Here is a 17807-nt window from a genome sequence, read left to right on the forward strand (position 1 = left end):
GATTAGATATTTTAGGAAGGCCAATTTTTGTATTAAAATAATATTCAAAGAAATATATAGAAATAATGAAAAAACATATCAACAATAATACAAACCTGAAAACACTAAAGTCCATAAATTTTTTTCTCTGATCAGTCCAAATGCTCTGAGAGCATTTATTTTTTAGAGCAGATGTTGGGACATTGCAACATATTGCCATATGTTGTAGTAGTATACCCTAAGATAGTTGTACTGTGACTTTCTTCATGCATGACTGTATGTCTCCATCATTTATTGCTCCGAGTGGTGAATAAGTGGCATTCCTCATGCTTCACTTTTTTGTCTTTGCCAATTATTGCTTTAACTGAGTAGCCTCTAAGATTTCAGTAGCATGAATGTGTTCATGGCAGAAATATTGCTCTGAATAGCCCATACGATATAGGATTGTGGCTTTCTTCATTCTTAACTTTATGTTTTTGCCAATTATTACTCTGAATAGCCCTTAAGAAAGTTGGAGTGCCTTTGCCACTTATTGTTCTGAGCGGTGGAGAAGCGACAATCTTATCCTGCTTAGCCTCCAGCCTTCATCTATATCTAAGTGACGTGTAGAGGAATGGAGAAGCAGTGGTAGTGTGCTATCTAGATATACACATGGCATACGGAGGAGTACTTGCTGTCTGACGATATATGAGATGACTCTGTTCAGGCAAGGAAACATGTTATATAACCTATAAAGTATTATTCATGCATATAAAGTGTTGGGTGAAAACTAATGTCCCCCCCAAAAGCCAATGTGCCCTGTCCATGTAGATGAGTGGATGAGGGGCTGAAAGAGAAGGAGTAAACATTACTCCTGTGACATTATTATTATTATTTAAAAGGAAATACATGAAAGAGAGAAGAAAAACTACAGAAGAAAGTGATGAAACAAAGAAATGAACATCAGGAGATCTGAAAACCAAAAAAAGGGGAGAGGAAGGTAAGGTCCCCCAAAATAGGGCAAAAGAATGGGACATGCTGACCAACCAGGAGTTTGCTAGATTGATCTTATGCCTAGTGATGCGTAATCCAGTATTAGCCATGGCATGACTTTCTACATGGCTGACTTGATTTGTCAGTCATTTGATGAACTGATTAGACATTAAATGTCTGGGGTGCAACTTTCTTGGTGGCAGAAAACATGTCTCCACCATGTATTACTGTGATCAACAAGTAAGATAATTCGAGTGGCTTTTGAACTTAATGTTCTGAGGGTTGATGAAGCAAAAGGCGGGAAGAGTCTGGTGTGGCACCTCTGACATCTGCCAAAGAACTGCAATGGGAGAGATCAGATGAAGTAAGCAAAGATGCTTTTGAATGAAGAAACATGTTGCTTTTAGGCCGTTTAGAGAACTTCTCAGACTCTTCATCTGGCATTTGGCACTGTGCACTAAAGAAGGGATGTGAGGTAGGGAGAGAAAAAGTAACAAAAGGGGGTAAGCTAAAGATACTGAAACTTATTATTTCTTCTGTATTTTTTGAAAACAGATCAAAAAGAAACCTAAAACAGAAGATGTGTGAAAAACATAAAGAAAGCAATGGATCGTCACGGAACCAGAGAACCAGAGAGGTCGGAGGGGAAGATCTGCCCCCAAAAAGTAGGAAAGAGGATTAGTGATGTGTTGAACAGATTGGGAACTAAATTTGAAGGACTGCCCATTTGTTGGGGACTGACCATATCTCTGACATGAACTGAACGGATAGGACACTAAATTTCCTGGAGGGCTTCTCCCTTGGTGGCAGACTTCATGTCTCTGCCATGAATTGAACTAACGGGACACTAAATTTCCTGGAGGACTCCTCCCTAGGTGGCTGACCTCATGATTCTGCCATGAACGGAATTATTGGATAGCAAATTTCGGGGGGGGGGGGTACCCTTCTTTGTGACTGACTTAATGTCTCTGCCATAAATTGAACTGAGGGAAAAGTAAATTTCCAGGAGGGCTTCACAGGACAGAATATTTCCTCGAGGCCACCTTGTTTGGTGGCTGACATCATGTCTCTGCCATGAACTGAACTGATAGGACACCAAATTTCAAGGAGGGCTCCTCCCTTGGTGACTGATCATGTTGCTGCCATGTATTATTGTAATAAACATGTTAGATAATTTGAGTGTGTTTGGCAGTTAATGTTATGAGCCTTGAAGAAGCAAAAGATGGGAAGACTCAGGTGTGACATGTCTGACATCGGCCAGTGTTGAAGTCTGATAGCGAATGACTGCTGACCGATAACTACAATGGGAGAGCTCTGTTGAGGTAAGGAATGATGATTTAAATGTAGAAGCATGTAGGTCCCCTTGATAATTGCCTTTAGGCGGTTTAGTCAACAAACACCCCCTGGGGCATTCTGCCCTGTGCGCTAAATTGGGCATGTGAGGTGGGGAGAGAAAAGCACCCAAAGGGGAAAAGCTAAAGATGCTGAAATTTATTGTTTTTTCATTATTTTTATACCAAAACACAGAGATCAGGAAGAAACCTAAAATCGAACTTGTGTGAAAGACAGAAAGGAAGAAAAAGGAACATAAAGGGACCACAAAATGGGATAAGAGGGAGAAGAAGATCTGCTCCAAAGAAGAGGGACAAAAGGACACTGATATAATCAATTGATTGGCGACTAAATTTCCTGGAGAGCTTCTGTCTTGGTGGCTGACTTCATGTCTCTGCCGTGTATTACTGTGAAATACATGTTAGATAATTTGAGTGTGTTTAGCATTTAATGTTCTGAGCCTTGAAGAAGCAAGGCTAAAGATGCTGAAATTTATTATTTTTAATTAATTTTAGACTAAAGCAAAGAGATCAGGAAGAAACCTAAAACCAAAATTGTGTGAAAAACAGAAAGGAAGGAAGAGGACCATCAGGGGACCAGAAAACAGGGGAAGATGGAGAAGAAGATCTGCTCCAAAGAAAAGGGACAAAAGGAGAGTGACATAGAGAATTGATTGGGTAACAAATTTCCTGGAGTGCTCAGTTCTTGGTGACTGACTTCATGTCTCTTCAATGACTTAAACTGATAGGACAGAATATTTCCTGGAGTGCTTCTCTCTTGGTGGCAGACTTCATGTCTCTGCCAAGAATTGTAGTGATAGGAAAGTATATTTCCAGGAGGGCATATCTTTTGGTGGATGACTACATGTCTCTGCCAGGATGTGAACTCATAGGAGAGAGTATTGCCTGGAGTGATTTTCTCTTGGTGGCAGACTTCATATCTCTGCCACGAATTGAACTGATAGGACAGAATAATTCCTGGAGGGCTTCTCTCTTTGTGGCTGACTTCATGTCTTTGCCATGAATTGCACTGTTAGGACAGAATATTTCCTGGACTATTTTTCTCTTGGTGGCTGACTTCATGTCTCTGCCATGACTTGTACTGATAGGAAAGAATATTTCCTGGATTGCTTCTCTCTTGATGGCTGACTTCATGTCTCTGCCATGAATTGTACTGATAGGACAGAGTATTGCCTGGAGGGATCGTCTCCTGGCGGCTGACTTCATGTCTCTGCCACGATCTGTACTGATAGGAAAGAATATTTCCTGGATTGCTTCTCTCTTGGTGGCTGACTTCATGTCTCTGCCATGAATTCTACTGATAGGACAGAGTATTGCCTGGAGGGATTGTCTCTTGGCGGCTGACTTCATGTCTCTGCCACGATCTGTACTGATAGGAAAGAATATTTCCTGGATTGCTTCTCTCTTGGTGGCTGACTTCATGTCTCTGCCATGAATTGTACTGATAGGACAGAGTATTGCCTGGAGGGCTTGACTCTTGGTGGCTGACTTCATGTCTCTCCCACGAATTGTACTGATAGCTGAGAATATTTCCTGGATTGCTTCTCTCTTGGTGGCTGACTTCATGTCTCTGCCACGATCTGTACTGATAGGAAAGAATATTTTCTGGATTGCTTCTCTCTTGGTGGCTGACTTCATGTCTCTGCCATGAATTGTATTGATAGGAAAGAATATTTCCTGGATTGTTTCTCTCTTGGTGGCTGACTTCATGTCTCTGCCACGATTTGTACTGATAGGATAGAATATTTCCTGGAATGCTTCTCCCTTGGCGGTTGACTTCATGTCTCTGCCATGAATTGTACTGATAGGACAGAGTATTGCCTGGAGGGCTTGACTCTTGGTGGCTGACTTCATGTCTCTGCCACGAATTGTACGGATAGGACAGATTATTGCCTGGAGGGATTATATCTTGGTGGCTGACTTCATGTCTCTGCCATGAATTGAACTGATAAGACACAATATTTCCTGGAGGGCTTATCTCTTGGTGGCTGACTTCATGTCTCTGCCACGATTTTTACTGATAGGAAAGAATATTTCCTGGATTGCTTCTCTCTTGATTACTGACTTCATGTCTCTACCATGAACTGTACTGATAGGACAGAGTATTGCCTGGAGGGCTTCTCTCTTGGTGGCTGACTTCATGTCTCTGCCACGATCTGTACTGATAGGAAAGAATATTTCCTGGATTGATTCGCTCTTGACGGCTGACTTCATGTCTCTGCCATGAATTGTACTGATAGGACAGAGTTTTGCCTTGAGTGCTTCTCTCTTGGTGGCTGACTTCATGTCTCTGCCATGTATTTCTGTGAAATACATGTTAGAAAATCGACTGTGTTTAGTACATACTTCTCCGAGACCTGACGAAGAAAAGACGGCAAGACACGGCTGTTACATCTCTGACATCTGCCAGCGTTGCAACCCGATTGCGAAGGCCTGCTGACCAAGAACTACAATGGGAGAGCTCTGTTCAGGTAAGGAAAGATGATTTAAATGTAGAAGCATATATTTCCTCTAGATATTGCCTTTAGGTAGTTCAGGTAAGTGACACCCCATGGGGCATTTTGCCCGGTGTGCTGAACTGGGGATGTGAGTGGGGGCGGGGAGGAGTAGCCAAAAGGGAAAAACTAAAGATACTGAAATTTCTTATTTTTTCAATATTTTTAGATTGAAGAAAAGAGATCAGGAAGAAACCTAATACTGGACACCTGTGGAAGACAGAGAGGAAAAAAAGGATCATCACGGGAGAAGAAAATGGAAGAAGATGAAGAAGAAGATCTGCTCCAAAGAGAAGGGGAAAAAGGAGAGTGACGTAAAGAAGTGATTGGGGACTAAGTTTTCTTGAAGTGCTCAGTTTCTGGTGGCTGACTTCATGTCTCTGCCATGAATAATACTGATAGGACAGAATATATCCTGGAGTATTTTTCTCTTGGTGGCTGACTTCATGTCTCTGCCATGAATTGTACTGATAGGTCAGAATATTTCCTGGGGACTAAGTTTTCTTGAAGTGCTCAGTTTATGGTGGCTGACTTCATGTCTCTGCCATGAATAATACTGATAGGACAGAATATATTCTGGATTGATTCTCTCTTGGTGGCTGACTTCATGTCTCTGCCATGAATTGTATTGATAGGAAAGAATATTTCCTGGATTGTTTCTCTCTTGGTGGCTGACTTCATGTCTCTGCCACGATCTGTACTGATAGGAAAGAATATTTTCTGGATTGCTTCTCTCTTGGTGGCTGACTTCATGTCTCTGCCATGAATTGTATTGAAAGGAAAGAATATTTCCTGGACTATTTTTCTCTTGGTGGCTGACTTCATGTCTCTGCCATGAATTGTACTGATAGGACAGAGTATTGCCTGGAGGGCTTGACTCTTGGTAGCTGACTTCATGTCTCTGCCACGAATTGTACGGATAGGACAGATTATTGCCTGGAGGGATTATATCTTGGTGGCTGACTTCATGTCTCTGCCATGAATTGAACTGATAAGACAGAATATTTCCTGGAGGGCTTATCTCTTGGTGGCTGACTTCATGTCTCTTCCACGATTTTTACTGATAGGAAAGAATATTTCCTGGATTGCTTCTCTCTTGATTACTGACTTCATGTCTCTACCATGAACTGTACTGATAGGACAGAGTATTGCCTGGAGGGCTTCTCTCTTGGTGGCTGACTTCATGTCTCTGCCACGATCTGTACTGATAGGAAAGAATATTTCCTGGATTGATTCGCTCTTGGCGGCTGACTTCATGTCTCTGCCATGAATTGTACTGATAGGACAGAGTTTTGCCTTGAGTGCTTCTCTCTTGGTGGCTGACTTCATGTCTCTGCCATGTGTTTCTGTGAAATACATGTTAGAAAATCGACTGTGTTTAGTACATACTTCTCCGAGACCTGACGAAGAAAAGACGGCAAGACACGGCTGTGACATCTCTGACATCTGCCAGCGTTGCAACCCGATTGCGAAGTCCTGCTGACCAAGAACTACAATGGGAGAGCTCCGTTCAGGTAAGGAAAGATGATTTAAATGTAGAAGCATATATTTCCTCTAGATATTGCCTTTAGGTAGTTCAGGTAACTGACACCCCATGGGGCATTTTGCCCGGTGTGCTGAACTAGGGATGTGAGTGGGGGCGGGGAGGAGTAGCCAAAAGGTGAAAAACTAAAGATACTGAAATTTCTTATTTTTTCAATATTTTTAGATTGAAGAAAAGAGATCAGGAAGAAACCTAATACTGGACACCTGTGGAAGACAGAGAGGGGAAAAAGGATCATCACGGGAGAAGAAAATGGAAGAAGATGAAGAAGAAGATCTGCTCCAAAGAGAAGGGGAAAAAGGAGAGTGACGTAAAGAAGTGATTGGGGACTAAGTTTTCTTGAAGTGCTCAGTTTCTGGTGGCTGACTTCATGTCTCTGCCATGAATAATACTGATAGGACAGAATATATCCTGGAGTATTTTTCTCTTGGTGGCTGACTTCATGTCTCTGCCATGAATTGTACTGATAGGTCAGAATATTTCCTGGGGACTAGGTTTTCTTGAAGTGCTCAGTTTATGGTGGCTGACTTCATGTCTATTCCATGAATAATACTGATAGGACAGTATATATTCTGGATTGTTTCTCTCTTGGTGGCTGACTTCATGTCTCTGCCACGATCTGTACTGATAGGAAAGAATATTTCCTGGATTGCTTCTCTCTTGGTGGCTGACTTCATGTCTCTGCCATGAATACTATGGATAGGACAGAATATTTCCTGGATTGTTTCTCTCTTGATGGCTGAATTCATGTCGCTGCCACGATTTGTACTGATAGGATAGAATATTTCCTGGATTGCTTCTCCCTTGGCGGCTGACGTTATGTCTCTGCCATGAATTGTATTGAAAGGAAAGAATATTTCCTGGTCTATTTTTCTCTTGGTGGCTGACTTCATGTCTCTGCCATGAATTGTACTGATAGCTCAGAATATTTCCTGAAGGTCTTGTCTCTTGGTGGCTGACTTCATGTCTCTGCCATGAATACTATGGATAGGAAAGAATATTTCCTGGATTGCTTCTCTCTTAGAGGCTGACTTCATGTCTATGCCATGAATAATAGTCATAGGACAGAATATATCCTGGAATATTTTTCTCTTGGTGGCTGACTTCATGTCACTGCCATGAATTGTACTGATAGGAAAGAATATTGCCTGGAGGGCTTATCTCTTGGTGGCTGACTTCATGTCTCTGCCACGATTTGTACTGATAAGACAGAATATTTCCTGGATTGCTTCTCTCTTGATGGCTGACTTCATGTCTCTGCCACGAATTGTACGGATAGGACAGAATATTTCCTGGAGGGCTTCTCTCTTGCTGGCTGACTTCATGTCTCTGCCATGAATTGTACTGATAGCTCAGATATTTTGCGGAGGTCTTGTCTCTTGGTGGCTGACTTCATGTTTCTGCCATGAATACTATGGATAGGACAGAATATTTCCTGGATGTCTTTTCTCTTGGTTGCTGACTTCATGTCTCTGCCATGAATTGTAGGGATAGGACAGAATATTTCCTGGAGGGCTTGTCTCTTGGTGGCTGACTTCATGTCTCTGCCACGATTTGTTGTGATAGGAAAGAATATTTCCTGGACTATTTTTCTCTTGGTGGCTGACTTCATGTCTCTGCCACGATTTGTACTGATAGGAAAGAATATTTCCTGGACTATTTTTCTCTTGGTGGCTGACTTCATGTCTCTGCCACGATCTGTACTGATAGGAAAGAATATTTCCTGGATTGATTCGCTCTTGGCGGCTGACTTCATGTCTCTGCCATGAATTGTACTGATAGGACAGAGTTTTGCCTTGAGTGCTTCTCTCTTGGTGGCTGACTTCATGTCTCTGCCATGTATTTCTGTGAAATACATGTTAGAAAATCGACTGTGTTTAGTACATACTTCTCCAAGACCTGACGAAGAAAAGACGGCAAGACACAGCTATGACATCTCTGACATCTGCCAGCGTTGTAACCCGATTGCGAAGTCCTGCTGACCAAGAACTACAATGGGAGAGCTCCGTTCAGGTAAGGAAAGATGATTTAAATGTAGAAGCATATATTTCCTCTAGATATTGCCTTTAGGTAGTTCAGGTAACTGACACCCCATGGGGCATTTTGCCCGGTGTGCTGAACTAGGGATGTGAGTGGGGGCGGGGAGGAGTAGCCAAAAGGTGAAAAACTAAAGATACTGAAATTTCTTATTTTTTCAATATTTTTAGATTGAAGAAAAGAGATCAGGAAGAAACCTAATACTGGACACCTGTGGAAGACAGAGAGGGGAAAAAGGATCATCACGGGAGAAGAAAATGGAAGAAGATGAATAAGAAGATGTGCTGCAAAGAGAAGGGGAAAAAGGAGAGTGACGTAAAGAAGTGATTGGGGACTAAGTTTTCTTGAAGTGCTCAGTTTCTGGTGGCTGACTTCATGTCTCTGCCATGAATAATACTGATAGGACAGAATATATCCTGGAGTATTTTTCTCTTGGTGGCTGACTTCATGTCTCTGCCATGAATTGTACTGATAGGTCAGAATATTTCCTGGGGACTAGGTTTTCTTGAAGTGCTCAGTTTATGGTGGCTGACTTCATGTCTATTCCATGAATAATACTGATAGGACAGTATATATTCTGGATTGTTTCTCTCTTGGTGGCTGACTTCATGTCTCTGCCACGATCTGTACTGATAGGAAAGAATATTTCCTGGATTGCTTCTCTCTTGGTGGCTGACTTCATGTCTCTGCCATGAATACTATGGATAGGACAGAATATTTCCTGGATTGTTTCTCTCTTGGTGGCTGACTTCATGTCTCTGCCACGATTTGTACTGATAGGATAGAATATTTCCTGGATTGCTTCTCCCTTGGCGGCTGACTTCATGTCTCTGCCATGAATTGTATTGAAAGGAAAGAATATTTCTTGGACTATTTTTCTCTTGGTGGCTGACTACAGGTCTCTGCCATGAATACTATGCATAGGACAGAATATTTCCTGGATGTCTTGTCTCTTGGTGGCTGACTTCATGTCTCTGCCATGTATTTCTGTGAAATACATGTTAGAAAATCGACTGTGTTTAGTACATACTGCTCCGAGACCTGACGAAGAAAAGACGGCAAGACACGGGTGTGACATCTCTGACATCTGCCAGTGTTGCAATCCGATTGCGAAGGCCTGCTGACCAAGAACTACAATGCGAGAGCCCTGTTCAGGTAAGGAAAGATGATTTAAATGTAGAAGCATATAGGTCCTCTAGATATTGCCTTTAGGCAGTTCAGGTAACTGACACCCCATGGAACATTTTGCCCGGTGTGCTGAACTGGGGATGTGAGTGGGGGGGGGGGGAGTAGTAGCCAAAAGGGGAAAAACTAAAGATACTGAAATTTATTCTTTTTTCAATATTTTTAGATCGAAGAAAAGAGATCAGGAAGAAACCTAATACAGGACATCTGTGGAAGACAGAGAGGGGAAAAAGGATCACCACGGGAGAAGAAAATGGAAGAAGATGAATAAGAAGATGTGCTCCAAAGAGAAGGGGAAAAAGGAGAGTGACGTAAAGAAGTGATTGGGGACTAAGTTTTCTTGAAGTGCTCATTTTCTGGTGGCTGACTTAATGTCTATGCCATGAATTGTATTGATAGGAAAGAATATTTCCTGGATTGTTTCTCTCTTGATGGCTGAATTCATGTCGCTGCCACGATTTGTACTGATAGGATAGAATATTTCCTGGATTGCTTCTCCCTTGGCGGCTGACGTTATGTCTCTGCCATGAATTGTATTGAAAGGAAAGAATATTTCCTGGTCTATTTTTCTCTTGGTGGCTGACTTCATGTCTCTGCCATGAATTGTACTGATAGCTCAGAATATTTCCTGAAGGTCTTGTCTCTTGGTGGCTGACTTCATGTCTCTGCCATGAATACTATGGATAGGAAAGAATATTTCCTGGATTGCTTCTCTCTTAGAGGCTGACTTCATGTCTATGCCATGAATAATAGTCATAGGACAGAATATATCCTGGAATATTTTTCTCTTGGTGGCTGACTTCATGTCACTGCCATGAATTGTACTGATAGGAAAGAATATTGCCTGGAGGGCTTATCTCTTGGTGGCTGACTTCATGTCTCTGCCACGATTTGTACTGATAAGACAGAATATTTCCTGGATTGCTTCTCTCTTGATGGCTGACTTCATGTCTCTGCCACGAATTGTACGGATAGGACAGAATATTTCCTGGAGGGCTTCTCTCTTGCTGGATGACTTCATGTCTCTGCCATGAATTGTACTGATAGCTCAGATATTTTGCGGAGGTCTTGTCTCTTGGTGGCTGACTTCATGTTTCTGCCATGAATACTATGGATAGGACAGAATATTTCCTGGATGTCTTTTCTCTTGGTTGCTGACTTCATGTCTCTGCCATGAATTGTAGGGATAGGACAGAATATTTCCTGGAGGGCTTGTCTCTTGGTGGCTGACTTCATGTCTCTGCCACGATTTGTTGTGATAGGAAAGAATATTTCCTGGACTATTTTTCTCTTGGTGGCTGACTTCATGTCTCTGCCACGATTTGTACTGATAGGAAAGAATATTTCCTGGACTATTTTTCTCTTGGTGGCTGACTTCATGTCTCTGCCACGATCTGTACTGATAGGAAAGAATATTTCCTGGATTGATTCGCTCTTGGCGGCTGACTTCATGTCTCTGCCATGAATTGTACTGATAGGACAGAGTTTTGCCTTGAGTGCTTCTCTCTTGGTGGCTGACTTCATGTCTCTGCCATGTATTTCTGTGAAATACATGTTAGAAAATCGACTGTGTTTAGTACATACTTCTCCAAGACCTGACGAAGAAAAGACGGCAAGACACAGCTATGACATCTCTGACATCTGCCAGCGTTGTAACCCGATTGCGAAGGCCTGCTGACCAAGAACTACAATGGGAGAGCTCTGTTCAGGTAAGGAAAGATGATTTAAATGTAGAAGCATATATTTCCTCTAGATATTGCCTTTAGGTAGTTCAGGTAAGTGACACCCCATGGGGCATTTTGCCCGGTGTGCTGAACTGGGGATGTGAGTGGGGGGGGGGGGAGTAGCCAAAAGGGGAAAAACTAAAGATACTGAAATTTCTTATTTTTTCAATATTTTTAGATTGAAGAAAAGAGATCAGGAAGAAACCTAATACAGGACATCTGTGGAAGACAGAGAGGAAAAAAAGGATGATCACGGGAGAAGAAAATGGAAGAAGATGAATAAGAAGATGTGCTGCAAAGAGAAGGGGGAAAAGGACAGTGACGTAAAGAAGTGATTGGGGACTAAGTTTTCTTGAAGTGCTCAGTTTCTGGTGGCTGACTTCATGTCTATGACATGAATAATAGTGATAGGACAGAATATATCCTGGAATATTTTTCTCTTGGTGGCTGACTTCATGTCTCTGCCATGAATTGTACTGATTGGAAAGAATATTTCGTGGATTGCTTCTCTCTTGGTGGCTGACTTCATGTCTCTGCCATGACTTGTACTGATAGGAAAGAATATTTCCTGGACTATTTTTCTCTTGGTGTCTGACTTCATGTCTCTGCCACGATTTGTACTGATTGGATAGAAGATTTCCTGAATTACTTCTCCCTTGGCGGCTGACTTCATGTCTCTGCCATGAATTGTATTGAAAGGAAAGAATATTTCCTGGACTATTTTTCTCTTGGTGGCTGACTTCATGTCTCTGCCATGAATTGTACTGATAGGAAAGAATATTGCCTGGAGGGATTATATCTTGGTGGCTGACTTCATGTCTCTGCCAAGAATTGAACTGATAAGACAGAATATTTCTTGGAGGGCTTATCTCTTGGTGGCTGACTTCATGTCTCTTCCACGATTTGTACTGATAGGAAAGAATATTTCCTGGATTGCTTCTCACTTGATGGCTGACTTCATGTCTCTGCCATGAATAGTAGGGATAGGACAGAATATTTCCTGGAGGGCTTGTCTCTTGGTGGCTGACTTCATGTCTCTGCCACGATTTGTACTGATAGGAAAGAATATTTCCTGGATTGCTTCTCTCTTGGTGGCTGACTTCATGTCTCTGCCCTGAATTGTACGGATAGGACAGAGTATTGAATGGAGGGCTTGACTCGTGGTGGCTGACTTCATGTCTCTGCCACGATTTGTACTGATAGGAAAGAATATTTCCTGGATTGCTTCTCACTTGATGGCTGACTTTATGTCTCTGCCATGAATTGTAGGGATAGGACAGAATATGTCCTGAATTGCTTCTCTCTAGGTGGTTGACTTCATGTCTCTGCCATGAATTGTACGGATAGGAAAGATTATTGCCTGGAGGGATTTTCTCTTGGTGGCTGACTTCATGTCTCTGCCACGATTTGTACTGATAGGAAAGAATAATTCCTGGATTGCTTCTCACTTGATGGCTGACTTCATGTCTCTGCCATGAATTGTACTGATAGGACAGGGTATTGCCTGGAGGGCTTGACTCTTGGTGGCTGACTTCATGTCTCTGCCACGATTTGTAATGATAGGAAAGAATATTTCCTGGATTGCTTCTCACTTGATGGCTGACTTTATGTCTCTGCCATGAATTGTAGGGATAGGACAGAATATTTCCTGGAGGGCTTGTCTCTTGGTGGCTGACTTCATGTCTCTGCCACGATTTGTACTGATAGGAAAGAATATTTCCTGGACTATTTTTCTCTTGGTGGCTGACTTCATGTCTCTGCCATGAATACTATGGATAGGACAGAATATTTCCTGGATGTCTTGTCTCTTGGTGGCTGACTTCATGTCTCTGCCACGATTTGTAGTGATAGGAAAGAATCTGTCCTGAATTGCTTCTCTCTTGGTGGCTGACTTCATGTCTCTGCCACGATTTGTAGTGATAGGAAAGAATATTGCCTGGATTGCTTCTCTCTTGATGGCTGACTTCATGTCTCTGCCATGAATTGTACTGAAAGGACAGAGTATTGCCTGGAGGGCTTGACTCTTTGTGGCTGACTTCATGTCTCTCCCACGAATTGTACTGATAGCTGAGAATATTTCCTGGATTGATTCTCTCTTGGTGGCTGACTTCATTTCTCTGCCATGAATTGTACGGATAGGACAGAATATTGCCTTGAGGGATTGTCTCTTGGCGGCTGACTTCATGTCTCTGCCACGATCTGTACTGATAGGAAAGAATATTTCCTGGATTGATTCGCTCTTGGCGGCTGACTTCATGTCTCTGCCACGTATTTCTGTGAAATAAATGTTAGAAAAATCGAGTGTGTTTAGTATATTCTTCTCCAAGACCTGACGAAGAAAAGATGGCAAGACACAGCTGTGAGATCTCTGACATCTGCCAGCGTTGCAACCCGATTGTGAAGGCCTGCTGACCAAGAACTACAATGGGAGAGCTTTGTTCAGGTAAGGAAAGATGATTTAAATGTAGAAGCATATATTTCCTCTAGATATTGCCTTTAGGTAGTTCAGGTAACTGACACCCCATGGGGCATTTTGCCCGGTGTGCTGAACTGGGGATGTTAGTGAGGGGGGGGGGAGGAGTAGCCAAAAGGGGAAAAACTAAAGATACTGAAATTTATTATTTTTTCAATATTTTTAGATTGAAGAAAAGAGATCAGGAAGAAACCTAATACAGAACATCTGTGGAAGACAGAGAGAAAAAATAGGATCATCACGGGAGAAGAAAATGGAAGAAGATGAATAAGAAGATGTGCTGCAAAGAGAAGGGGAAAAAGGACAGTGACGTAAAGAAGTGATTGGGGACTAAGTTTTCTTGATGTGCTCAGTTTCTGGTGGCTGACTTCATGTCTATGACATGAATAATAGTGATAGGACAGAATATATCCTGGAATATTTTTCTCTTGGTGGCTGACTTCATGTCTCTGCCATGAATTGTACTGATTGGAAAGAATATTTCGTGGATTGCTTCTCTCTTGGTGGCTGACTTCATGTCTCTGCCATGACTTGTACTGATAGGAAAGAATATTTCCTGGACTATTTTTCTCTTGGTGGCTGACTTCATGTCTCTGCCACGATTTGTACTGATTGGATAGAAGATTTCCTGAATTACTTCTCCCTTGGCGGCTGACTTCATGTCTCTGCCATGAATTGTATTGAAAGGAAAGAATATTTCCTGGACTATTTTTCTCTTGGTGGCTGACTTCATGTCTCTGCCATGAATTGTACTGATAGGAAAGAATATTGCCTGGAGGGATTATATCTTGGTGGCTGACTTCATGTCTCTGCCAAGAATTGAACTGATAAGACAGAATATTTCTTGGAGGGCTTATCTCTTGGTGGCTGACTTCATGTCTCTTCCACGATTTGTACTGATAGGAAAGAATATTTCCTGGATTGCTTCTCACTTGATGGCTGACTTCATGTCTCTGCCATGAATAGTAGGGATAGGACAGAATATTTCCTGGAGGGCTTGTCTCTTGGTGGCTGACTTCATGTCTCTGCCACGATTTGTACTGATAGGAAAGAATATTTCCTGGATTGCTTCTCTCTTGGTGGCTGACTTCATGTCTCTGCCCTGAATTGTACGGATAGGACAGAGTATTGAATGGAGGGCTTGACTCGTGGTGGCTGACTTCATGTCTCTGCCACGATTTGTACTGATAGGAAAGAATATTTCCTGGATTGCTTCTCACTTGATGGCTGACTTTATGTCTCTGCCATGAATTGTAGGGATAGGACAGAATATGTCCTGAATTGCTTCTCTCTAGGTGGTTGACTTCATGTCTCTGCCATGAATTGTACGGATAGGAAAGATTATTGCCTGGAGGGATTTTCTCTTGGTGGCTGACTTCATGTCTCTGCCACGATTTGTACTGATAGGAAAGAATAATTCCTGGATTGCTTCTCACTTGATGGCTGACTTCATGTCTCTGCCATGAATTGTACTGATAGGACAGGGTATTGCCTGGAGGGCTTGACTCTTGGTGGCTGACTTCATGTCTCTGCCACGATTTGTAATGATAGGAAAGAATATTTCCTGGATTGCTTCTCACTTGATGGCTGACTTTATGTCTCTGCCATGAATTGTAGGGATAGGACAGAATATTTCCTGGAGGGCTTGTCTCTTGGTGGCTGACTTCATGTCTCTGCCACGATTTGTACTGATAGGAAAGAATATTTCCTGGACTATTTTTCTCTTGGTGGCTGACTTCATGTCTCTGCCATGAATACTATGGATAGGACAGAATATTTCCTGGATGTCTTGTCTCTTGGTGGCTGACTTCATGTCTCTGCCACGATTTGTAGTGATAGGAAAGAATCTGTCCTGAATTGCTTCTCTCTTGGTGGCTGACTTCATGTCTCTGCCACGATTTGTAGTGATAGGAAAGAATATTGCCTGGATTGCTTCTCTCTTGATGGCTGACTTCATGTCTCTGCCATGAATTGTACTGAAAGGACAGAGTATTGCCTGGAGGGCTTGACTCTTTGTGGCTGACTTCATGTCTCTCCCACGAATTGTACTGATAGCTGAGAATATTTCCTGGATTGATTCTCTCTTGGTGGCTGACTTCATTTCTCTGCCATGAATTGTACGGATAGGACAGAATATTGCCTTGAGGGATTGTCTCTTGGCGGCTGACTTCATGTCTCTGCCACGATCTGTACTGATAGGAAAGAATATTTCCTGGATTGATTCGCTCTTGGCGGCTGACTTCATGTCTCTGCCACGTATTTCTGTGAAATAAATGTTAGAAAAATCGAGTGTGTTTAGTATATTCTTCTCCAAGACCTGACGAAGAAAAGATGGCAAGACACAGCTGTGAGATCTCTGACATCTGCCAGCGTTGCAACCCGATTGTGAAGGCCTGCTGACCAAGAACTACAATGGGAGAGCTTTGTTCAGGTAAGGAAAGATGATTTAAATGTAGAAGCATATATTTCCTCTAGATATTGCCTTTAGGTAGTTCAGGTAACTGACACCCCATGGGGCATTTTGCCCGGTGTGCTGAACTGGGGATGTTAGTGAGGGGGGGGGGAGGAGTAGCCAAAAGGGGAAAAACTAAAGATACTGAAATTTATTATTTTTTCAATATTTTTAGATTGAAGAAAAGAGATCAGGAAGAAACCTAATACAGAACATCTGTGGAAGACAGAGAGAAAAAATAGGATCATCACGGGAGAAGAAAATGGAAGAAGATGAATAAGAAGATGTGCTGCAAAGAGAAGGGGAAAAAGGACAGTGACGTAAAGAAGTGATTGGGGACTAAGTTTTCTTGATGTGCTCAGTTTCTGGTGGCTGACTTCATGTCTCTGCCATGAATTGTACTGATAGGAAAGAATATTTCCTGGACTATTTTTCTCTTGGTGGCTGACTTCATGTCTCTGCCACGATTTGTACTGATAGGATAGAATATTTCCTGGATTGCTTCTCCCTTGGCGGCTGACTTCATGTCTCTGCCATGAATTATATTGAAAGGAATGAATATTTCCTGTTCTATTTTTCTCTTGGTGGCTGACTTCATGTCTCTGCCATGAATTGTACTGATAGGAAAGAATATTTTCTGGATTGCTTCTCTCTTGGTGGTTGACTTCATGTCTCTGCCACGAATTGTATGTATTGGACAGAATATTTCCTGGAGGGCTTCTCTCTTGGTGGCTGACTTCATGTCTCTGCCATGAATTGTACTGATAGCTCAGATATTTTCTGGAGGTCTTGTCTCTTGGTGGCTGACTTCATGTCTCTGCCATGAATACTATGGATAGGACAGAATATTTCCTGGATGTCTTGTCTCTTGGTGGCTGACTTCATGTCTCTGCCACGATTTGTAGTGATAGGACAGAATATTTCCTGGAGGGCTTGTCTCTTGGTGGTTGACTTCATGTCTCTGCCACGATTTGTACTGATAGGAAAGAATATTTCCTGGACTATTTTTCTCTTGGTGGCTGACTTCATGTCTCTGCCACGATTTGTACTGATAGGAAAGAATATTTCCTGGACTATTTTTCTCTTGGTGGCAGACTTCATGTCTCTGCCATGAATACTATGGATAGGAAAGAATATTTCCTGGATGTCTTGTCTCTTGGTGGCTGACTTCATGTCTCTGCCACGATTTGTAGTGATAGGAAAGAATATTTCCTGGATTGCTTCTCTCTTGGTGGCTGGCTTCATGTCTCTGCCATGAATTGTAGGGATAGGACAGAATATTTCCTGGAGGGCTTGTCTCTTGGTGGCTGACTTCATGTCTCTGCCACGATTTGTACTGATAGGAAAGAATATTTCCTGGATTGCTTCTCTCTTTGTGGTTGACTTCATGTCTCTGTCCTGAATTGTGCGGATAGGACAGATTATTGCCTGGAGGGCTTGACTCTTGGTGGCTGACTTCATGTCTCTGCCACGATCTGTACTGATAGGAAAGAATATTTCCTGGATTGATTCGCTCTTGGCGGCTGACTTCATGTCTCTGCCATGAATTGTACTGATAGGACAGATTTTTGCCTTGAGTTCTTCTCTCTTGGTGG

General features: G+C 42.3%; 1 long non-coding RNA gene across 1 annotated transcript; it reads left to right on the forward strand.

Annotated features, from left to right (window-relative positions):
• The first annotated feature begins 858 nt into the window (after positions 1-858).
• Positions 859-17254, forward strand: LOC128334013 (uncharacterized). Its single transcript, XR_008311152.1, has 10 exons — positions 859-958; positions 1507-2273; positions 2479-4774; positions 4968-6312; positions 6507-8354; positions 8549-9533; positions 9730-11272; positions 11466-13730; positions 13927-16191; positions 16388-17254. It is a non-coding gene; the product is annotated as an uncharacterized LOC128334013 (long non-coding RNA).
• The last annotated feature ends 553 nt before the right edge of the window (positions 17255-17807 follow it).

This window comes from Hemicordylus capensis, chromosome 8 (assembly GCF_027244095.1).
Source record: "Hemicordylus capensis ecotype Gifberg chromosome 8, rHemCap1.1.pri, whole genome shotgun sequence".
Taxonomy (NCBI): Eukaryota; Metazoa; Chordata; class Lepidosauria; order Squamata; family Cordylidae; genus Hemicordylus; species Hemicordylus capensis.